This window comes from Sus scrofa, chromosome 7 (genome assembly GCF_000003025.6).
Source record: "Sus scrofa isolate TJ Tabasco breed Duroc chromosome 7, Sscrofa11.1, whole genome shotgun sequence".
In the NCBI taxonomy this organism is placed as follows: domain Eukaryota; kingdom Metazoa; phylum Chordata; class Mammalia; order Artiodactyla; family Suidae; genus Sus; species Sus scrofa.
In genome coordinates this window covers 59,505,636-59,529,583 of record NC_010449.5, presented here as the reverse complement: position 1 = coordinate 59,529,583, position 23,948 = coordinate 59,505,636, and the positions used below count along the sequence as shown (strand labels likewise).

General features: G+C 51.7%; 1 long non-coding RNA gene across 3 annotated transcripts in view; it reads right to left on the bottom strand.

Annotated features, from left to right (window-relative positions):
• Positions 1-23,948, bottom strand: part of LOC110261566 — a 123,828-nt gene that overhangs the window by 88,197 nt on the left and 11,683 nt on the right. The gene's annotated exons all lie outside the window — the stretch shown is intronic.

The following is a 23,948-nucleotide window of genomic DNA, read 5'->3' as shown; positions in this document are numbered from 1 at the left end:
TTATTTTCTGAACCAGCACGTAAAAGAATCTCTCTAGGGAATTAATAAGTGCCCAAGTCTCAAAGGCTGACCCTCACCTGCAGTGATATGCAAATGGCACCTAAATACCCACACCATGAGGGTGCTCAGAAGCGGGGAGCAAATGGAATGCAAATGTATGCAATCATTATGCAAATAAGGGCAGCCCCAGATTAACGGCCTCGTCCAGACAGCAGCTGTCTCTTCAGGTACTGGCTGGGCTGGCGGGGAGGGCTGGGTCTCCTGTCAGAAGCGTCCTGAGGAAGGGGCAAGAGGAGGGATGGTTATGCATCCTCGCCAGCTGCTGGTCTTCTCTGAGAGGTCTGGGAGCGGGTGTCTATCCAGCAGGAGAATGTTCTCCTCTAACGGGGCTCCTTACGCACGTCCCTGGTTCAATGCCAGACTCTGAGCTCTGGGGGGAGAGGTGGTGGTGACAGGGATGCTGGAGGTGATGGGAGAGATGAGAGCGGAAGTGATAGGGCTGGAAATAGCTGAGAAGATGACAGAGGAGGAAGGGAGGGTGAAGTTCCTGCTCACAGGGGTGGTGACAGAGGGGTCCTGGAGGGGATGGTGGCCATGGTGCCGGTGACGGCAAATATGACAGAGGTTACAGTAGTGGCAGCAGCGGTGATGATCATGGCAGAATAGGACAGGATGCTCTGGATGAAATGGAGATGACAGAGGTAATACTGACGATGGTCGTGGCAGAAAGGATGGCAACAGGAGGCGAGGGTGGAGGAAATCACAGGGTGGGGGAGGTAATGATAGCGATGCTGCTGACAGAAACAAGAGCAACGGTGATGGTGGCGATAGTGAAGGTGATGGTGGAAATGCCATTAACGGAGGCAGCGGGAGGGGGCGGGTGTGGTGAAGGTCACTGTTGTGACCTATATGCGATGAGGGTGATGAAGTGACAGAGAAGTGACAGATGAGGGGGAGTTGGGGAAGATGGGTCCTCAAAACGCTTCGGCTCAGTAGGGGAGAATATTAGAGAACCTGTCAGAACAAGACAGGAGGGAGGAGGGAAAGAATGTGAAGAAGAGACACAAGGTCTGCAGAGATGGGGAGACAGGGCCGAGCCTCCCCCCCCCTCCCCCGCAGCCACAGACCAGAGAAGGCTCAGAGACAATGCCTGACTCTTCTCTCCTGGGCAAAGTCTCAGCTACAAACACCTGCCGGACCTCCGTTTCTCCCTCTGAGAAATGGGAAGAAGAGTGAAAAGCAAGTGAATGAGTGGGTTTGCTCTCATCTTTCACCGCAACCCTGTGGCTAAGCTCAGAGGCAGGTCCAGTGCATGGAGCTGTCTTATTGAGGGCTGGGGAAGGAGGCGGGGGCGAGGGGGGGGGTGGACACAGGACACAGCACATGTTGCTGGGGCTTCAGGAGAACTCGGAAATGGCCTGCTGTGGCTCCTACCCCAGGGCCCAAGTCCTCCCCACTTCTCCATGACCTCATCTTGGTCACTACAATGATGGTCACCAGAGCTGCCCACCCTGTTTCTTTCCTGAGAAGCCCTACCCTAAGCAGGCTGCAGAGTGAGCTGGTTTAGTCCAGGGCTCTGGAGTCAGACTCCAGGTAACAGTTGTGTGGCCCTGGACAATACGCATCACCTCTCAGAGCCTGTGTTTTCTCACCTCTAAATTAGGAATAAAAAGACCTACCTTACAGATTGTGACGTGAATGACTACACGTGTGTGGCCCAGCAAATGCAGAGAACTGGGAACGGTTGGGCAGACACTGCCAGGAGTCAGGTGCACCATTATCATTTATTTTTAACCACACTTTTTCACGCATTCTTTAAACACAGGAGAGAGGTCCTCTCCAGGACCTATGGCTTCCCACAGCCCCAAGGTACAGCCTCTGGAATAAGCCACCTCCTCCTCCCTGTGGAGCCTGCAACTGTACATTAATCCTGCAGAGGGCGCACCGCCTCCATGAGCCAAAATTCCACTGGGAGGCCAGGCTGCCCCAGGGAGGAAGCACCCTGCTGGCCCATAGAGCCACTCTGTCAGTCCCTGTGCTCTGGCTGGGGTGGAGGAGCTGCAGGGGAGGAAGCCTAGCCCCCTGGGCCAGAGCTGCTTTGGTGGGGGGCTGGAAGAGGGGCAGGGGTCTTTGTGTTGCTCATGACTCTCAGAGGTCCTAAGCCTTCCACTCTGGCTGCAGATTGGCTGGGAACTGGCAATTGGCTTGGGATGTAGGAGCCATTGGGGTCTTCCTGAAAGTTTGTCTTGACAGCTCCAGAGCCCTGGGGTGGAGGGGGTGCAGTGAGCTCCTTGTCCTCCTCCACACCCACTTTCTTAGCTGGGCATCCCCTCCTCCCTACTGCACCCCCCCTGCCCCCCACTGCAGTCCAACATGATTTGCTATGAGTGACAGTAGCCATCCTAATGGCTCAGATGATGGCCCGTGTTTACCCAGGGTGGCCTGAGGAGAGCAGGATCCAGATGAGTCACCTCTCGGAATGGTAATGAAGGCTGCCTGGAGAATCTGTCAGCCTCCTTCCCAGGCCCACGGCCCCTCATCTGCACACACCAGACGCTCAGACTCTGGTCTGAGCAGAGGCTCTGTTCCGAGACGCACCCAGCACGGGGAGCAGCTGCAGTAGCCATGCCCTTGGGCCACAGGGCAGCATCGGGGCCAGTGCCCCACACCTGTCGCAGCCAGTGCTCCATGTCGGAGGCCACCTCTGCTTTCTCTAGGCCATCTCTAAGCACTGCCTGCCTCACAGTGGGAAGGACCATCCAAGGACGTTGCCCATGTTTTCGACACGCAAGACCAGCGGCGTCCAACAGAAATATAAGGGTACCCACAAATGTATTTGTAATATTTTCATAGCCACATTAAAAAAGTAAAAAGACAATTGAAACGATTTTTCCCACCCAATAGAACCATAATATCATCATGTATTATTATTGTACACTTTCAACCCTTCCTAATTGAACGGTCCACAATGCAAGTGCTCAGCAGCCACACGTGGCTGTGAGTGGTTCCTGTGTGGGGCAGTGTGTATTAGGCACACGTGTCACCTTCCAGTGCTCAGTCTCAGTTCGTGTGTGTTGACTGTCTGGGTTCCAGGCTGGTGGTCTCCTGGGGATCCAGCAGCAGCAGGTGGCTGAGGGGCCCCAGGAGCTGCAGTTCCTCTACCTTTGATCCTCCCATCTAGGGGGGCCATGGGAGCCTCTGGGGGACCTGGAACCTACTCACAGCTAGATGGGGCCCCCAAGTCCTGCCTGGGGAACTCCCATCACACAGGAGGATGCTGTCTGATGCAGGCTCCACAGAGCACCCACTTCTCAGGGTATCTGAGGCACCAAGCTGAACCCCCAGAGCTGCTTGCTGGCCCATAGCCCTGCCTAAGGCCAGATGGCCTTCTGACCTGCGTGAGCAGGGGATTTTGTGCAGCTCATTGGGAAAGTTACTATTTAGAGAGTGAGGGGAGAGGGTGAGGATAGTGATCCGAGAGGCAGAGATCTGAAAGTGGAATCTAGGGACAGGAGGTGACAGAAAGCCAAAAGAAAATTAGGGAAGAGTAAGGAGATTCTTGGCCCTGGAGGGGCATGTGCGTGCGTGCGTGCGTGCGTGCATGTGTGTGTATGTGTGATGTGCACTGAATGGCATCCTGGATGAGGCAGAACCACAAGAAGTTTCTGAGCCAAAGAAGGGATGCAGTAAGGTCTGAGTTTGAGGCACATTAGTCTGGAGCCCATATGGGAAAGACTGGAAAGGGAGAGACGAATAATAACCCCTCTGCGGGGAGAGGGCTTCAAGGTGGGCAACACAGGAGACCCTGGGCTCCGTCTGCCTGTCTCTGGGAGGCTGGGCAGCTCCCACACAGGGATCCCAGGGGCTTCTAGAACTGCCACTGGGAGTTGGGTGGGGTTTGCTTCTCCTTCTCTTCTCTACTCTGGATTCCAGGGTCTGAGGGCTGAGCTGAAAGCCCTGGGCTCCTGCTAGGCCAACACACTGCGAACCTATGTGTAGCTTTCGTAAGAATTTTAAAAGGCTTTTCCCTCTGGGCAGATGCAGCCCCTTGGCAGATGGTGCCTTTGTGCCAACCAAGAGGTGCCTGGTGTGGGCTGGATTTCAACCCCCCACCTCCTCCGTGGCCACCCCCCGCCCCCCGCCACCACATGACTACTCATAGCGGTCCTGCCTAATTCACATGATTAAGAGAAAACACAAAGGTGACGAGTCAAAGATGAGACTTGTCCCCTGCTGCTCCCTCCTTCTCTTCTAGATCAGGAGCCCAGCACTACCAGGGGACTGGATGAAGGCGGAGCAGGGGGGGGCAAGCCTGCGGGGCTCAGGGACTCAGAGCAACAGGGTCATAGGCCCAGCACAAAACATCATGTGTCCTTGGAAGCCAAGTAAAAACAAAACCCTAGGAGGGAGGCACAACAAAGCCTAGAATTCACTTTTGAAAGAACTGGGGCCAAAAGAGGTTAAGTGACCTGCTCGAGATGACACAGCTAATAATGGTGGGTGGTGAGAAGCAAAGTCACAGGACAGTGAAGGCACCAGGCAGACCTAGGGAGCGTCCTGGCCCTGACCTTGGGCATTCACTTTACCCTTCTGAGCATCAGTTTGTTCTTCCATAAAATGGGGATAATAGCTAATGATCCTCCTAAGATGAAAGTCAGCAGCATGTGCAAAGCATTTAGTAACCATCTAGACTTGATAGACCAAAACCCCCACTTCTTGCTCAGGGAAAGCTGTGGACACACCATGGATCTTGGCAGCAGATGAGGACGTCCAGGATGTTAGAAAGCTGTCCAAGTGCCAAGCCTATGGACCTAGGGGAGAAGGCACAGAGAAGCGTGCCCGCCTCAGGGGCAGGAACCCTGCAGGACCCAGTGAGCGTGGCCACTGAGGGCCCACAGTCCCTCCCCATGAGCTGCTCTCTATCCAAGGCCACATCTCCTGCCCAGGGCAGCCCCATCCAAGAACTGTAGGCTCACGGCAGGCTCTCTTGTCTCCTCTGGGGGCACCCTGCAGGGCCACGTGGAATCCTCTGTGACTCCATAGCCATCGGCTGCCTGGTCCATCCACCTCTGCTTCCTTCACTCCCTACAAGTGAGGGGCGCTCCCCACCTAAATTCCTACCTGCAAATCTTTGTCACTAAGTCTGCTTCCCAGGTGTACTTGTTTCCTTTGGCTGCTACAAAAAAAAAAAAAAAAAAAAAATCACCACAAACTCAGTGGCTTAAAACAACACCCACTTGTACTCTTATAGCTCCGGAGGCCGGAAGTCCAAAATCAGTCTCACGGGGCTAAAGGCCAAGTGTCAGCAGGTCTGGTCCTTCCTTGGCTGGTCTCCCCCTTCTCACATCACTCCAACCTTGGCTTCCATTTCCATGTTCCCTACTTCCTCCCTTGATCTTTGTCCCACCCTCTCATGACAACCCTTGGGATTACTTATGGGGCCCACTTAGAAAATGCAGGCTAATCTCTCCAGCTCAAGAGCCCCAACTTCAGCACATCTGCAAAGTCCTGATTGCCATGTAAGGTAACCTTCGCAGGGTCCAGGCACTAGGAAGTGGATATCTTTGCAGAGGAGGCTGCTATTCAACCAACCCCCAAGGAACTAACCTGAGAAAGCAGCCTTCTTCCCTTGAGCTGGAGGCCCAGTGGGACCCTCCTCATCTCCTTCCAGGCATCCTTTTTGACACCCCCCACAAGGGCAGTCTGACCCATCAAAGGATGAGGGTAGGGGTGTGGCTCTGAAAGGACAGCTTCTGGAGGCCGTGGATCCCTAATTCTCAGGGCGAGTGGCATCCAGTTACCAGGAAGGCAGAAGCAGGCTCTAGGAAGTCTTCAAGGGCCAGGAATGCCTGCTGTCTTTTTTCTCTACCTCCAAATAGCCCACATCTTTCAGGCTTCGCTGCCCCTGCCCAGGCAGAATAGCTGCCTCCTCTCTCACTCCACCGTGCTCCCCGATGCCTCCGCAGATGCCTGCATCTGTCACTGCACAGCCGAAACCCCCTAGACTATGCGGACAGATCTTTCTCCTTTTCTCACCCCCTTGATGCCTAAGATGGGGTCTGCTTCCAATCCATCAAATAAATGCTTGCAGAACTGGTCATGCTGAGCCAATCCATGACATCCAAGGAGAAATATGGAAGCGTGAGGTGTTAGCTAGGGCACAGGCTGTTTGGTTTGAGTCTGCGCAAGCCGGGGTGGGGGGGAGTGGGGGGGTGCAGGAAGTGGGCTCTGGGGAGGCCCCTCCCACACTTCCATCAGCCCAGGTCTGGCAGCGGGTGGAGCAGATGCTGCTGCTCCTGCAGGGCCATTTTCTTGCTCTCCTGGGCTCTGAGCAACTCCCAAGTCTGCACGAGGCTCACCCTTTCCCTACCCTCAGGGGCCCTGCAACCGTTCCTGCACTGTCCGTCCTTTTCTGAGTAGTTTATATTCTCTGTATGGTCCCTCACTCTCCCCCTAAGTCTAAGTCTCATCCTCTGGCATTGGCACCTTTCTCTCACTGAACCTACCCTCCCCAGAGTCACCCACTCAAAAGATGCTGACCCTGTGCGCTTCTCTGCTGCTTCCTGGGACCCAGGCCCTGGGCAGCTTGGTCTCTCTTCATAAGGGCATCTACCGACCCTGAACTGAACTTGGCCCGCACATATGGGGTCAGACTGGAATGCCAGGGGCATTGCCACCCCAGAAGCAACCCTCCACCAACGAGGGAGGAGCTGTGTGGATAATTAGCCCCACTTCCCACCCCAGAGTGGACAGTCTGCAGTGCGTTCCACATGTCAGAAGGGCCCCACTGGGCCTGGGCCCTGACTGCCCACAGCAGTAGCCACTCATGAATACACTTTCTCCACTCTTCTCCATTCTGGCTACTTCCCTGCTCCCTCACCTGCTCCCTGGAATCACCTGGCAAATCAATGACTTCACCCAAATCCTTGTCAAAAGGCCTGTTTTCCAGGAAACCAAACTAAGGCAAGAGCTCACGTTACTCTCCTCACTGCCAACCAGAAAAGAACAGGCTCCTACACGTTGTCTGCAAGGTCCTCCGGACCCCCAGCCGTGTCTGCCTCCTCTGCACCACCTTCCACCCTCTCCAGCCTCCAACTTCATATGCTGGGAACAGAGAAATGCTCGTGGGCACCAGCAGCACCAACATTCCTCCCCCCCCCACACACACACACACTGCCTCATGCTCAACCCAGGCACTTCATCTAGGAGGTCAATCCTCTGGCTCCTTCCTAAGGTGAGCATACTGTGAAGCCAGCTTCAAGGAAGAGGTAGCCAGAACAGAATGGGGTGCTGGCTCAGAGCGAGGCCCAACAGGCCTGGGGAGTCCCTGCCCTGCGGATGCTGCGGTGGGTTGCTCTGTGGTCAGTTCTGTTAGCAGCCCTGCAAGCCTCGCAGTCAGGAAGGCATCCTCTTCCACCCGATGCCTGGTGGTGCGCTGAACTCAGCTTGCACTGGCTCAAAAGAACCAAACTTACGCCTCTCTTCCCAATTCTGCATTCCTTGACACAGCCTTGATAGCTTGGAATCAGCCATGGTGAGAATATTTACACCATGGAAATTGGAAATGCTACAAAGCAAGGATTTCGTTTTCTTCAAAGAGCCACACAGCCGTTGCCCCATCCCCGCCTCCACCCCCTGTGGCTCCCAGCTGTAATGAAATCCTGAGCGGGTCGTGGGTTCCTAGCACAGGTTCTGGCTCTGATCTTCCACCCAAGAAGCAGGCCAGGGTCAGCTAGGGGGAAGGAAGTCAACTGGGCAACCTGGTGCCAAGATGGATGCAGACAGGAGCCAGACCCACGTGCAGCTGGGAAACCAGAGCAGGGAGGACCTGGGCCTGGAGGGCAAGACCAGGGCTCTGTGTGTGTGTGTGTGTGAGAGAGAGAGAGAGAGAGATTCCAAGAGAAACAGAGGGGCAGCAGGAAGAGACAATGAGGGAAGGAAGAGGAAGATAGAAAAACTTGGAGAGAAAGCAAACACAGACAAAAGTACAAAAAGCAGATGAAGGAAAAAAGTGTGACAAGGCCAATGGAGTAAGGGGCAAAACCAGAGAGGAAAGCAGCCCGAAATGGAGCGAGCTGGGGCAGAAACTGAAAGATCCAGTGACAGAGGTGACAGGGGGTGTGAAGAGCAAAGACAGCAGTGGGAGAGGGCCTAGAGAGCGAGCACGCCCAGGCTGCTGGTGCCCAGGGGCAGCCTGCTAGAATGGCTGGGAGAACCAGGCCCTGAGCCCTCAGCCCAGCCCAGCCCAGCCCTCGTGAATACCCCCTCAGGTGTCAATCAACGACAGGATTCAAAGATGCAAACATTTGAGTGCTTCTTCAATTTAGGCCCTAAATCCCTCCATAACTCAATAACACATTACCCAATTACTCACAGGATGAGCGATTTTTAAATTAGGTAAAAAATATTTAGGCAATTAAACTGCTAAGTGATTTGATTGTTTCTGAAAGAAACTCCCTCATAAATGCACCCTTGAGTTTTTTATTCTCCCTTGTTACATCGGCCTGAGGAAGGGATGCACAGGTTGAGGGGTGTGCCTGGTAGCTCTGCCCGGCTGAAGCCCACACATCCTTGGGGTTAGGGTCCCTGGATTTCTGCCCTTGCACTTGCCCAGTGGTGTGCCAAAGTCGGCTGGTGCTGGCTTGAGAAAACAGCTGTGCACATCTCCTCCAGATGCTGCATTCTGTGCATCATGTTGAGAGCCAGAAATTGGTCATGGGGGGAGCATTTATACCGTGGAATTGGCAAGTGCTACAAACCAGGGATTCTTTATTCCTCAGAAAACCACCATGGCCTTTGCTCACCCGTGCCCCAAGCCGTCTCTGGCTCCCAGGTGTGCTGAACCCTGAGCACACTTGCGGATTTATAGCACTGGCTCCAGGTCCCCGCTGGGAGCCTCCCTGGGGATAGAGCAGAAGCCACCTGGGGGCTGTCAAGTGGGCAATATGGTGCCTACATGGACTTGCTGGGGCCTGTCCCAGGGGTCCTCGTGTCTCCCCTCCAGGCAGTGTGGTCTGGAGGGAATAGAATTCAGACAAGGAAATCCAGGCCCAGCGAGGGAAGCAGCTGGCACTGCTGCCTGCAGCGTGTCTGGGGGTGGCGTTGGGGTTGGGGCGCAGGTCCAGCTGGGTAGCCCTGGGCTCAGAGTCCCAGGAAGTTTGCTGTGCTACTTCTACACAGCAGAGTCCTATTGTCATTTATAACTCTCCACGGCCTTCCTGGGAAGCCAAGCCCTGGTGCCTGCGGCCCTTTGTGGCATCACCTTGAAGGATCTGCATTGGCAAATTTGAAAGGGGACCTAACTGGGGAGAAGGCTAGAGAGAAATGTCAAAAAAGCATCCCAGGGGTTGCGCTGGGGTGTGAGACCCTCTTCTAGGTCTTTCTACCCAAGGAGCAAGGTAGATTCGACCTTGATCTTTGAGTGAGTGAAATCTGATCAGGGCAGCAGGGGTGGGGGGGTAGTTTGAAGAGAAGGATGAGGGTCCAGCCCCATCAGTTACATGAGGAGGGGACAAAGTGGTTTGAGGAGGAGGGCGGACTGGGCCAGAACCACAGACATGTGAGGAGGAGGCCAGAACTCACCTCTCTGAGAAGCCGATCACTTGGGAAACTAAGCCCAAGGCACACCCAGAGCAAGTGCCCTGATTTCCCCTCGGGAGGAAGGAGAGGGATGTCCTGGCCCAGGAGGGGCAACTGAAGTCACATAACTCAAAGGGACAGACCCACCCCCAACCGCTCCCCAGGAGGCAGCTGCCATTCTTTGGACCTGAGCTGTGCCAAATGTTGGTCACGGACGCCCACACCCCAAGCCAGAATGGCTCTCAGACCAATATCCCACGTGTGGAGAAGACATTCTGGAAGGCCTAGAAGATTCTCCTCTGCAAGCCCTGATATAGTCAGGACTTCCCTTCATAAAGAGAACCCCAACCCGTCATGCTTCCACACAAAGCTGGCCACAGAGACCCAACTCTGAGGGCAAGGAGCCAGCCCAGGCAGCTGGGCGCCTCATTTTCATGCTCTTTCTCCCTCCCTTTCTCTCTCCCTCTCTCTCTCTCTCTCTCCCCACCCCCAATCTGGGTCCTCACTCTCCATTAAGTAACTAGCCCACAGCAAACAGCTAAATATAGTCCCTTATTCTTTGAATCTCAGAAACCACCACTGTCTATCAACATGCATTTCGCAGTCACTCCAGCCACGAGCCAGCTGCTGCTGCTGGAACTTCACTGGGCTGCAGGAAAGCCCATTTCTTTTTGGGGAGGTGGCAGTGGGGGTGTGTCTGCATGTAAGGAAAACACCAACTTTGAGGGGGCAAAGAAGGTGTGAAACCCACTGGGACTTTGGAATCAGAGAGACGAGGATTCAAATCTTACCTTCACTGCTTCCTAGCTGTGTGATCTCAGGCAAGTTACTTAACCTCCCTGAGCCACCTCATCCTCATCTGTGTAATGGGACTAGTGTTACCTGGCTCACGTGACTGTTAGGATGGCCAACCAGGATAATGGGTTAAAGCTTCTAGCCAAGGCCGGGCACAGACAGAGAGCTGGGTAACTGCACACTCCCCTCCTTTCATGCCATCATTCCTGGCTGTCCCACAGTAGGGTGGAAACTACAAGTGCAATGCCTGCCCAGAAAGTGATGTTACTAAGGTCTATAATTAGTGGCTTGTTATGTACAGAGTACCTGCCCTGTGCCCTGGCCCTGGCCTTCCTCTCTGACACTGGGAGAACCAGACACACACACAGGAATGAATGCATGTGCACATGTAGGCTCAGGGTACGGTGCACAGAGGACAGGCTGACTGAGGCAAGAGGACTGGGCAGGGAGCATGTGGTACCCCCTGCTAACCTGCCTTTCTGCTCTCCCCTCCTGGGCCAGGCTTCGACCCTGGATGTAGGAAGAGGCTTTGGCGCCCTCTGCTGACAACAGCACTGCCTGCAGTCCACTCCCACCTAGCTAGAGCCTGCATAGCGATCCCTGGGTGCCTGGAGAACTCCCCTCCCTTTAGTGCGGGAAGAGGGAAAAGCAGAAGGGAGGAGAGAGAAAGAAGATTCAGGACAAAGGGAGAAGGGAAGAATGGAGCCTGGGTCCTTTCTGTCCTCATTGCTACCAGGATGGGGAATCCAGCTCTGCAGGGCAGCCCCTAACTGCAGCAGCTGCTCACAGCAGAGTCACCCCTTCATATGCTCCTTTTAGAGACCTCACAGTGATACAACCAGTCCCCAGGGAGTTTCTCAGGCTCTCGCTGTGATGCCACAAAGTCTGCACCACGGAACTATGCTCCAGGCCAGGGAGAATTTCCACTTTCTCCGGAAATGCCAAGGCCCAGAACTTTAGTCCTAGAGGCGTAAGAGCTGAATGGCAAAGGAAAACAAAAAACAAAACAAAACAAAAAAAACTTGTGGATTTGGGAGCCAGACAGACTTGGGCAGACTGCCAGCACTGGCACTCGCTAGCCACCTCTCCAACAACCTCTGCATCTTTGTCCTGGAAATGGATGGAAATAATATGGTTGCTGGGAGAATTCAATGAAAATTCATACAGAGCACAGCCCAGGACCAGACACACAGGAAGTGGGCAATAAATGTCCGCTATTATGATTTCTGTGGTTGTTTCCCTTGCCATGGACATCACGAGGGAGGAAGACCACAGTGTCATCAAACCTCTGAAGCTTGTGTGACACACTGACTGGTGGAGAGATGGTGGGGTCGTCAGAGCCCCATCCTTACCGAAGGCCACAATGTCAGCCAGATTCCCACCAGGAACACCAGTTGTGACTGCCTGATGGCACCGATTCTCTTTGACCTGGGACAGGCCTTCCCTGCTCCTCGCCAACACCACCCACCCTGGCCAGGCTGACTCTCCAAGGTGTGCGTCAGCCAGCCCACCCTGAACGCACCCAGTCTTGTCTGATCCTTGCAAGGTGTGTATCTGGCCTGACCCGGGCAGCAAGGCCACTCTCTGGTATTTTTGGACTCAGGGCTCACTGAGAGTCAGTTCTTTCTCATGACAGAACCTTCACGGTATAATACTTGGAAACTGTTAGTGGCCATATTTTCTGTCTTCTGGACAAAACCAGTGCACAGCGAAAGGAATGAGGCTGGCCTGCAGCAGGAAGCAAGAGCAAAGGGCTGGGAGAGGGCTGGTTCCAGACGTCACTCATGCTACCTGTGTCACCACCTCTCCTCTAGCTCTCACTGAACTCGTGCTTAGATTCTGTGCGATGCTCTGGGATCCCTCCAATAAATCCCCACATCTGCATAAGCTGGCATGAGCTGGGCTTCTGTCACTTGCAAGTAAAAGGACAAGGACATGCTCCTTGAGCCCCTTGGTCCCCCCCCACCCCCCTGCACTGGCTTCCCATCTTCACTCACAGAAGCTCCCAGCCCTGACTTTTTACTTTCCCCACCCCTAACATGTTCCAAAGCTGGCTTTTTCCTCTTTGGCTTTTCAGAATGTTTTCTGAGTATAACACATTCATTGCAGCGTCCCAATTTGGGGGGTTATAAAGTGGAAATTGTTTTCGAACAGCTAAGTCCCCTCTCCCAGCTGTGTTCTGCTGAAAGCCCCTTTTCTGCTGGGTGGCAGGGGTCTTAATGACATTTTGCCCGCATGGCACAACTCCCCTACCATTGCCTTCTGTTGGGCCAGTCTCCTTCAGCAATCAACCCTCTGCCCCATTCAGCTCCTCCAGTTATCCCCACCTCTGCTCTGGCAGAGCTGAGACTCTAGTGCGTGGCCCAGAGCTGGGGGTGGGGGTGTGGGGTGGATCTAGCCCTAAGCCTGTCCTCCCTCTCTCTCTCTTCTAGGGAGTCTCTGAGACCCTGGGGGGCCAGGAGAAGAATGTGGAAGCAAATCTCACCAGGCTGTCCTCCCCTGGCTCGGTTGCCACAGCTCCTCTGGCTATTCCAACCCATCCTCTGTTCTAAGGCTGACCCCCTCTGGAAAGCCTGTGCATTTTTTTTTTCTTTTTTCTTTTTTTTTTTGGTCTTTTTAGGGCCTGTACCTGCGGCATATGGAGGTTCCCAGGCTAGAGGTCGAATCGGAGCTGCAGCTGCCAGCCTACACCTCAGCCACAGCAACGTGGGATCTGAGCCTTGTCTTCGACCTACACCACAGCTCACAGCAACGCCAGATCCTTAACCCACTGAGCATGTCCAGGGATCGAACCCACATCCTCATGGATGCTAGTCAGGTTCACTAACCACCGAGCCACGACGGGACTTCCCAAATTAATGCTACTAATAAAAATCTTAGAAATACCATGCACGATTTTGTCCATTTTAAGGATAAAGAGAAATAATTCTGTAAGCACCCATGCAGAGGGATAAAGGGGGGAAGCAGCGACAACATTTCTGAAAAATGTCTAACTGGAAGAGTGAGTCCATGAAATGCTGGGAAGTACTTACAGTGGAGAAAAAAAGCTTCTGTCAAAAAACCAACTTGGGAGATGCAGAGGGAAGCAACCCAAGACAAGGTCCTCTACGAGGCATTCTTGGGGCTTTGAAACCATGTGTTCGATTAGTGATATTAGCAAGCACAGTTTTCCAAGTGTAATGGCAAAACCCTTTCCCACTGGCTATGTGGTAAGACAAGTGCTCTGTGGAACACACTTCGGGAACCACTCTTCTATAGGATTTTGAGAGATCATCGCTGTGACCCCAAAGTCCAACAATCTGCAAGGCACCCTCATGCGTGAAGTCAACAGAAAAAGACCTTGCTGCCCTCCAGAATTGGGGATACATGCCAAGTGTGGTTCTTCCTCTCCCGGGGGGAACGTACTCAGGGATGACGCGCAGCAGGCGGGAACCAATCAGAATAAGCAAAATCATAGTAAACACCAGCCAAAAATCAGTATGGAGAAGTCTGGTGTATAAAGATGTGGAAGCGAATGTTAAAAACTTAGAGGAGTTCCTGTCATGGCGCAGTGGTTAAGGAATCCGACTAGGAACCATGAGGTTGCAGGTTCGATCCCTGGACATGCTCAGTGGGTTAGGGATCTGGCGTTGCCGTGAGCTGTGGTGTAGGTTGCAGACACGGCTGGGATCCCGTGTTGCTGTGGCTCTGGTGTAGGCCAGCAGCTACAGCTCCAATTAGACCCCTAGCCTGGGAACCTCCATATGCCGTGGGAGCGGTCCTCGAAAAGGCAAAAAAAAAAAAAAAAATTATCAGACATATGATGATGTATGTATCCATCAGAGTCCAGTCACTGGAGAGAAACCACAGCAGAAACCACATCCTTCCAGTCCAGTCCCAGGCCGCAGGGGGCTGACCCCACAAACCGCATTCACACACACACACACACCCGCCCCCAGGCTTCCAGATGCTCCAGCTCTGGCTGGGTTCTGACAACAGGGGTTGCTATCTGGCTGCTGTATTCTTCCTGCTTCTTCCCCACCTGTAGTGCCCTCTCTCTGGCAGTAGCAGTGTCCCCAACCTCAGGTCTTGCCTGGACCTATCCTCTAAGGTGCCAGCTCTCTCTGGCTTCCTCCCTGGTCCCTGCAGCCCTGGGGATGATAATATCTCCCTACTGGTGCCAGGCTTGGGGTACCTCACATCCCGTGTTTGTTTCCTTCACGTTATCCACGCTTCTGTGGGGCAGTTCCTTCATTCAACTGTATTTCAACCATCTGAGGGGAATGTTTCTTGCCAGGACCCTGACGCACATAGTTTTCAACTCTTTTTGTAGAGCCAGAGTAACTCTAACACCTGACAAATGGCATGAAGAAAAACAGAGCAAAGACATGGGTCATACGCTAGTCTCCTTTATATGCATGTAAAGTCCTAATAAAAATTTAATCAGATTAAAGTCCAGAGCAAGTCCAACAATGTATTAAAAGAATGTGCTCAGTGCTTTCATTGTAAGCATCTTTGCCAGAGAAATCTTTGCCGAAAGCATTTTTACTGCAAGAATTTTTGCTGTATAACTAATTGGATGCAAGGCAGTTTTGCTGAGAAAAATCACATAACTGGTTGAGAGTTTTTGGTCTGACAGTTTGGTTTCCATTGGTTGAAATGTGTTAGCATTTCTTCCAGTTAGTGACATTATTGACGGCTTTATGGAGCTGACAGATGACGATGACTTGCCCGAAGAGTTGGTTTCTTATTTTGAAACACACTACACTGGAGGAGAAAGAGGTCTCGAGGGCTTCAAAGGCACAGAGTTGAGTCCACTTTTCCCACAGAAGTCTGGCACAACTCTCAGGGACATGTGACATTTCGCTAAGAACTAACAACAGTGTAAAGGCTTTCACAGCTCTATACAGAGCTCAGGGATAAGTACACATCCTAGGACTTGGAAACAGACACGCCTCTTGATGAAGGAGGAAATTTTAGGCAGAAAGAGTGAGATGCCAAATGAGAAGACAAATCATCAAGCAAAAGTATAAAATATTATGAACGCAAGACTTGGAAGATAAGTGCATAGATACAATCCACAAAATAAAATCAGTTGTTTGTGCAGGATTGCCATGAATCTACACACATTTAAAATTTATTCAGTCACTTATGAAGTTCCCTTCTTGGCGCAGTGGAAACGAATCCGACTAGGAACCATGAGGTTACGGGTTCAATCCCTGGCCTTGCTCAGTGAGTTAAGGATCCAGTGTTGCTGTGAGCTGTGGTGCAGGTCACAGATGTGGCTCGGATCTGATGTTGCTGTGGCTGTGTGGTAGGCTGGCAGCTGTAGCTCAGATATGGCCCCTAGCCTGGGAACCTCCATATGCCGCGGGTGCAGCCCTAAAAAAGCAAAACAAACAAACAGACAAAAAAAGGTATTCAGTCACTTATGATGGAACATGATGGAGGATAATGTGAGAAAAAGAATGTATATACATGTGTGATTGGGTCACTTTGCCGTACAGTAGAAATTGACAGAACACTATAAACCAGATATAATGGAAAAAATAAAAATAATTAATAAAAAAGAAAAAAGTATTAGAATATTTTGTATTTGCAATAAAGTCTTTAATTTCATTATTCATTCTGCATGGTTCTGTCCCCCTTAATGCCCCTCTTTTATTTTTCATAATTTTATCTTTTATGGCAAAATTGCCTTACAACCGGTTAATTATGCGGTGTAAATATTTATGGCAAAGATGACTGGGCAAAGATGCTTACAGTGAAAGTACCCAGAACTATTGAAAGAATATTCCTTGAGCAAACATTCCTGGAATGCATGGATGATGCCATATCAAAACTGCAGGAAACTGATTAACCAGAGCAACAGGTCAAAGGAGAAAAAAAGATAATGTTACATTCTATATAGATATTTGGTAAATTTCTTTCTTTCTTGTTTTTTCCCTTTTTTCTTTTTAGGGCCATACCCATGGCATATGGAGGTTCCCAGGCCTTGTGTCGAATCAGACCTGCAGCTGTCGGCCTATACCACAGCCACAGCAATGCCAGATCTAAGGTGCATCTGTGACCTATCCTGCAGCTTGCAGCAAGGCTGGATCCTTAACCCACTGAGGAAGGCCAGGGATTGAACTGGCATCCTCATAGATACCAGTCAGGTTCTTAACCAGCTAAGTCACAACAGGAACTCTGACAATGGGTAAATTTCACTATCTATTTCTGATTTTCTTTTAAATAGCTTTAGTAGGAGTTCCCACTATGGTGCAGTGGATTAAGAATCTGACTTCAGTGGCTTGGGTTGCTACAGAGGCATAAGTTCAATCCCTGGCCTGGTGCAGTGGGTTAAAGGATCTGGTTTTGCCAGAGCTGCAGCATAGGTTGCAGCTGTGGCTCAGATTCAAACCTTGGCCCAGGAACTTCCAAATGCAGCAGGTGCAGCCATAAAATTTAAAAACAAAACAAGGAGTTCCCGTTGTGGCTCATCAGAAACGAGTCTGACTAGTATCTGTGAGGACACAGGTTCGATCCCTAGCCTCGCTCAGTAGGTTAAGGATCCAGCATTGCCATGGGCTGTGGTGTAGGTCGCAGACGTGGCTCAGATCTGGCATTGTTGTGGCTGTGGCTGTGGCCAGCAGCTACGGCTCCAATTTGACCCCTAGCCCAGGAACCTCCATTTGCTGCAGGTGCAGCCCTAAAAAAAGACAAAAAAATAAACAAAACAAAACAAAACAAAACAAAAAACCTCTAGGGAACTAGAGATTGAAGTATACTTATTTCACACAATAAAAAGTATGAGCTCTCAAACCCACAGCCAACACCAAAACAGTGAAATTCAGGACCCATTCTCATCAAATACGGGAACAAGACAAAAGATTTCTTCTGTCTTGTTATTCAACATTGTTCTAAAGATTCTAGCTAACACAATTAGAGAAAAATATAACAAGTGGCAAATGAATAATAATTATTTATGAATATGATTATCCTCTTAGAAAAACTAGGAAAAGAAACACAAAGTTATCAGAATAGAAGAGTTTTGTAAAGTGACCAGTTATAACTACAGAAGTTATTATCTTTTCTACTTCCTCATAACTTGTTAGAAGATATTATGCAAAAAAATAAAGATGTTGTATTATTATTTAAAACAACATTTATTATCTCAGAGTACCTGTGGGTCAGGAATCTGGGTGTGGCTCAGCTGCATTCTCTGTCTCAGGGTCTCTCCCAAGGCTACAGTCAAGTAGTTAGCCCAAGCTTGGTCTCATCTGAAGGTTCAGTGGGCAAGCTCACTCACACAGTTGTTGGACTGAGCGCCTCAGTTCCTTGCCACCATAACACAGACCACAATGCCACCAGAATACAGATAACGACAAGGCAGCTGGTTTCATAGAGAGGCCAGAGTGAGAGAGAGTTCTAGCAAGACAGAAGTCACAGTCTTTCACAACCTAATCTCAGAATTAACATTCCATCACTTTTTTCCACAGTCTACCAGAGGTCACTGGGAACCATTTCAGAAGCTGCCTGCCACAGATGCCATTGCCATGTTTCTGTTGTTGTTGTTTTGTTTTTTGCGTTGTTTTGCTTTGTTTTTTGGCCTCCCTGCAGCATGTGGAGTTCCCGGGCCAGAGATCAGATCCAGGCCACAACCTAAGCCACAGCTGCGGCAACTCCAGATCCTTGACCCATGGTGCCTGGCAGGGACTGAACCTGTGCCCCAGCACTCCCAAGACACTGTAGATCCTGTTGTGCCATGGTGGGAAGTCCACCATGTTTAGTGAAAAGAAGCACCAAACACAATGTTCACCCATAAAACTTCACTGAAGAACACTTTTTTTTTTTTTGTCTTTTTTGCCATTTCTTGGGCCGCTTCCGTGGCATATGGAGGTTCCCAGGCTAGGGGTCAAATCAGAGCTGTAGCCATCGGCCTACACCACAGCCACAGCAACTCGAAATCCAAGCTGAGTCTGCAACCTACACCACAACTCATGGCAACACCGGATCCTTAACCCACTGAGCAAGGTCAGGGATCGAACCCACAAGCTCATGGTTCCTAGTCGGATTCGTTAACCACTGCACCATGACGGGATCTCCACTGAAGAACACATTAAAAGACCTTAACAACAGAAAGTTACACCACGTTCCTGAATGGAAACACATAGTGCTGCAAAGAAGTTAATTATCTCTACATTTAATCCATAAATTTAACCCAATCCCAATTCTCAGAGGAATATTTTGTTTGCTTTTGTTTGTTTTTTGTTTTTTTGTCTTTTTGCCTTTTCTAGGGCTGCTTCCCAAGGCATATGGAGTTCCCAGGCTAGGGGTCTAATCAGAGCTGGAGCCACCAGCCTACGCCAGCCAGAGCCACAGCAACTCGGGATCCGAGCCACGTCTGCAACCTACACCACAGTTCACAGCAACGCCGAATCCTTAACCCACTGAGCAAGGCCAAGGATCGAACCAACCTCATGGTTCCTAGTTGGATTCGTTAACCACTGTGTCACAATGGGAACTCCTTATTTAGTTTTTGTTTAATTTGGAAAAAAAAAAAAAAAATTGAGAGTTCATCTAAACCATAAGTGCAAAGAGTGATTAAAAAAAAAATAAATGAGACATACTCTCAGTTGATAACCCTTATTTAAAAGTCGCAATTGAGAGTTCCCTTGTGGAGCAGTGGGTTAAGGATCCAGCATTGTCACTGCAGTAGTTCAGGTTGCTGCTGTGCCGTGGGTTCAGTTGCTGGCCCAAAATAAATAAATAGATAAAAATTACAATTATTAGCATAAGACAATATCAGTGTAAAAATTATCTGACAAACCAATGGAACAGAAAAGAAAGCCTAGTTAAACAGAAAAAAGATTCTGTATGGGATAAAATGGCTTCTCAGATCACTAGGAATTCACATGACTCATGTTGGGACAGTGGCTTAATCTGTTCTCAAGTTATATTCTTACCCCTCGCCACATATGAGGATGAAGCAGATTAAAGAGTTAAGTAAAAAAATGAGATGAAAATATAAAACTTTGGCAGGAAATTTAATTGAAAACATATATTCTTGGTGAAGGCAAAGGGGAAAAATCAATAATCTGACAGCTTAAAAATGAAGCACTTCAGTATATCAGGAAAGTATTAAGAATATTGATGCAAGTGACAAACTTTAAAAAGTACCTGCATAACATGTGACAGAGTGATATATGAAAAGATGCTAAATATATTATATATAACAAGTCAATACTAAACAGATGAATGTTACAACAGAAAATAATCCAAGAATATGAACAGGAAAATCACCGTTCATTCATTTATTCAACAAATATTTACTGAGTGACTCAAAGGTCACAGAGTCAGCACAATGATTCACCTGGACTCAAGACCGGTCACCCTCTTTTGTCTGTTTACTTGTGTCACCCCCACCAGACTGCGAGCTCTTGCTCTTTGGGGACCCCCGTAGCCAGCATGGGGCCTGCATGCAGCAGGCCCCCAGGGAACATGCTGACTGAATGAGGGGACAGAGAAGGAGTAATTTGGAAACACAGATGAGACTGATGAGACTCCATGAGTAAGAGAGATATGAAAGAATAGGAGCACTAGAGACTGCAAGCCACACGAATGGAGGGAGACGGAGAAAATGAATGAATGATGAATAAATGAATGTGAAAATGGGGGTTTGGGGGGAAAAGAAAAAAAAAGGTAGAGAAACACAGAGATACCCAAATGAAAGTTAGAGATCTAAAGGCCAGAAAACAGAAGCAGAAGAAGAGAGAAAAGAGCCTTCCTTCCCTTTTAAGCTTGCCTGCAGCTCTCAGGCCCTGGGGTTCCTGCCTCATCTCCCTGACTGTTCTCCAGGGTTTGCAGGGCTGCAGCCCAGGGACCAGCATCCTGTCTGGTCTTGCCCGCTCTCCTTAGGGCAGGGAACTATCTTACCCCCTTCTCACAAGGGCATGCTGGCGGAGCACCCCTTCCAACTCTTTCCAGGTTTGGGGCTCTCCCAGCCCGCAGGCCCTAGCTGCTATCCAGGAAGGCCCCTGGGCTGGGACCCTTTCTGCGGGATCCTGCAATAAGGATCCTCCTGGCCTCTGCCAGCTCCAGACCCGGAAAGAGAGGGGACAGGGAGTTGGGGGGAAGGGGAGAGGGAATGTTAGCCTTCAGCAGGCGCCGGAGCCCCGCCTGTCTCTGGGGAGGGGGAGAAAGTCAGGAGGGGGAGAAGCTGTCTGGGCTGGTGGCTGAGGAGATCAGGGGATCGAGGAGGCTTCCTGCCTCACAGAGCTTTGCCTCAATCCCCAGACTGTTCTATCAGCTCTGGTATTTCCAATTCCCCAGGGAACCATGGGGGAGAGGGCCCCCAGAGCCAGCAGGGAAAACCGAGTGGGAGGTGGCCAGAGCTACCGATTTCCCCTGGGTCCTAGAGAAGGGTGGGTTCCTTCCCGCCCCACATCCCCCACCCCATTTGTCCCTCAAAAACGCTCTGACTTCACCTCCCCCATTTCCGGGCTTCTCTTGAGTTCCAGCCCTGCAGAGAGACACTTCCAAACCAAAGGGCCCCAGCCCCCTCCGTGGACCCCTCCAAGGCTGTCTTAGTTCTGGGGACGGAACACCCCCCTGCTTCCCCCACCACTGCACCAGATGTGGCTGCAGGGGAGGGTGTGGGCGCAGGGCCCAGCTGGCAGTGGTCACTCGGTGGTCCTCTCCCTGCAGAGTCAGCGTGTTCTGTGCCAGCTTGCCCGGGCCTCCGCGCTTAGCACTTCCTCCGGCCCACTTTCCAGAGGCAGCGGCTGGGGCCTCACAATCCAGCGCTGCCTGGCCGGGGCTTCCATCCCCAGTTCCATACAAATCTCATCAATGGCCTTTCCTGATGCCCTTTCCAAGAGGCCTGGGCTCGGCAGCCAGGGATCATGGTGGGCGGGGGAGACCCAGCCCTGCTCCATGTGGGGCACAGAGGGCAGGGGTGCCCAGAGCCAGCCTCATCGTTTCCTCCCAACCAGAGAAACATCCTGACCCACGGCGGGCCTCCTGATCCTTTCCTGGGCGAAGCAGTAAGGATCCTGCCGCTTCTGCCCTTTCCCTGCTCCCTAAACCTTCTGTGGGTTGGGTCTGAGGCCTCCTCACTCCCCAATGGATTTTCCAGAGCCTGGAGTTCTCTCTTAGGATCAAAGGACAAGGGCTGTCCCATGGGAAGCCTAGTGGCAGAACAACCTGGTCCAGAGCTGAGCACATAATAGGGTCTCTAATAAAGTCACACATTACCAACAAGCTTTTGCACCTCCATACCCTCAGCCCTCCAAGAGCCCTTACGCCTGGTTCCTAGTGCCAGGGACTGGCAACAAGCCTCAGCCACATGGCTAGATCTTAAACCTGAGGGTATGAACCCGGCCTGCAGGGACAGGGCCTAGAGAAGAGCTGCCTGCCACTCCACTCACCTCCAGACAGCTCGGCCCCAGTCTAGCCTGGCGCCTCGAAGCCCTCATTTGACCTCAGCCCTGCACCCTTTGCAGACTGCCCAGGTCTTCTTCAGATCCCCACTCTGCAGGGTCTAATCAAAGGAAGCCAGGATGCTGCCAGCTACTCAGGCAAGGCCTTGCCCTGCGTGTGGAGAGGTGGAACCAGGCAGGCTCCCCTGGGCTCAGCGATCTGAGGGGGTCTTGTCAGTAACTTTGTGAGACCCGGACAGGGAGGGAGAAGGAAGGTGAGGGGCGGGAAGTGCGGAGGAGGGAAGAGGACAGGCCCCAGGGGGTTGTCCCCAGCTGGGCACAGGGAAGGATGCTGAAGGCAGATAAAAATAGGAAAGGGACAGAGAAAATGGGAGAGGGTGGACACCCTTGGGGATAAAGCCCTTGTTCCCTCACTGGTCTAAGAGGAAAGAAAAATAGTGGCCATATGCCTGGCACTGCGCTGGCTACTTTTCATAATCCTCTTGTTTCATCCTCCCAAATATACCACGAGAAAGGTATTATTACTCCCAAGTTACAGATGAAGACTCTGAGGCTCTGAGAGCTTAAAAGGCTTCCCTGGGGAGGGGCTGGGGGTCAGGCCAGGACCTTGGCTCAGTCACCCTGGGACCCCAGGTCTCCAGTCTCAGCAGAGACGGCTGGCAGGGCCAAAGCCCTGGCCCCGGGAGCCTGTGCAGAGGCCCAAGCTATGTTCAGAGCAGAGTTTATTCAAACAGAGCCTAACAGGAAACTTGGCTCCTCTGACTCACTCTGATTCGACCTTATTAAGAAAAAAGAAAGAGGAGCAGGAGCCAGCATTGGGTAGGGTTTCACGCCAAGAGCTGGCTCCCAGGCAGAGGCTGGCTGAGCACAATGGCCTGTGCCCTGATCCCCACAGCTCCAGAGCCCTGAGGCAGCCCCTGCCCCCTGCCTGGCTGGAGAAGAGGGGTCCTGCCTTCTCCACTCTGCCAGCAGGGCTCCCCTACCTCTCAGCCATCCTCTGTTCTCCCTCTGTTCCTCCTTCTCCCTCCCCCTCCCCACCTGGGGGTACCCTGAGGCCTGTTTCCATAGCTCTCCCTCCTCCTCTCCTGGCGCTGCTGCCCATCTGGCTGGCTGGCGGGAGGGCCCTACAGGACCCCAGGGATTCCAAGAGGCTGAGGCCACCGCTGCAGGGGGCAGGTGGGAGGGAGGGAAGGCTTAACCCTCCCAGTCCCAGGCCTCAGTGAGCCCAGCTGGGCATCTGGCTTCCTGTCCCGAGCCAAACCAGTTGCTCCTTGCAGGAGTCCTGTCTGGTATCTAAGATCAAACCCCACACCAGGGAGCCAAGGGCCATGCTGTGAATGGCTGCTGGCTGGACTGTGAGGGTGGACAGGTGCCCTGAGTCACCTGAACCAAACTTCATCCTGAGGCACAGTGTGATGGAACAAATGCTGACGGGTATGGATGGGGGGGTGGTCCAGGGTCTTTGAGGAAGGTCCACTTTTGCTGTCTCCTCCAAAGGTGGGCGCCAGGAGTTTTCAAAGTAGGGGAACCTGGAGAGACCAAGGGCAGGTTCTTGTCCTTGGTGTGGAAGCACAAGAGGGGAATGTCTGCCCTCCGGTTCCCATGACCAGGGTTGGAGAAAGCAGCCCAGGGGAGGCATCAGAGTGATTTCTTGGAGGCCAAAGCATCCAAACTTCTGAAGCCCCTCTGATTTTTGCCAAGAGGCTAGAGAACCTGCCAAAGCATTCTTGAGGAAACAGCCGGTCTAATCCTCCACTGATCAGATGTGGTGACTGGATCAGAATGGGGAAGGCGCTTGCCCCAGATCACCCAGCAGCTTAATCACAGCTGCTGGACTAGCTCATTCCTCGAGTTCCCCCCTTCTGCTGTTCTGTGCTTACGGCACATGGTGCCTCCCCATGACTCCTGTCCGGTATCAAAGACAGGCCCCAGGTTTCATTTTATCCCTGTGTATACTCCAGTGATTTCTAGGCTATGTCGACTCCAGAGATGCAGGACAGAAACCACACACGATAGGCAGCAAGTTGATCTCTCCTATGATTTCGCAAGTTCCTTTCAGCACAGGGACACACCCCCATTCTACAAACTGGGAGAGCAAAGCCCCAGGGGTGTGCCAAGAGGGAAAAGGCTGAAGTTCCATCTTCTTTGTACTCAGGCCCAATGAACTAAGGT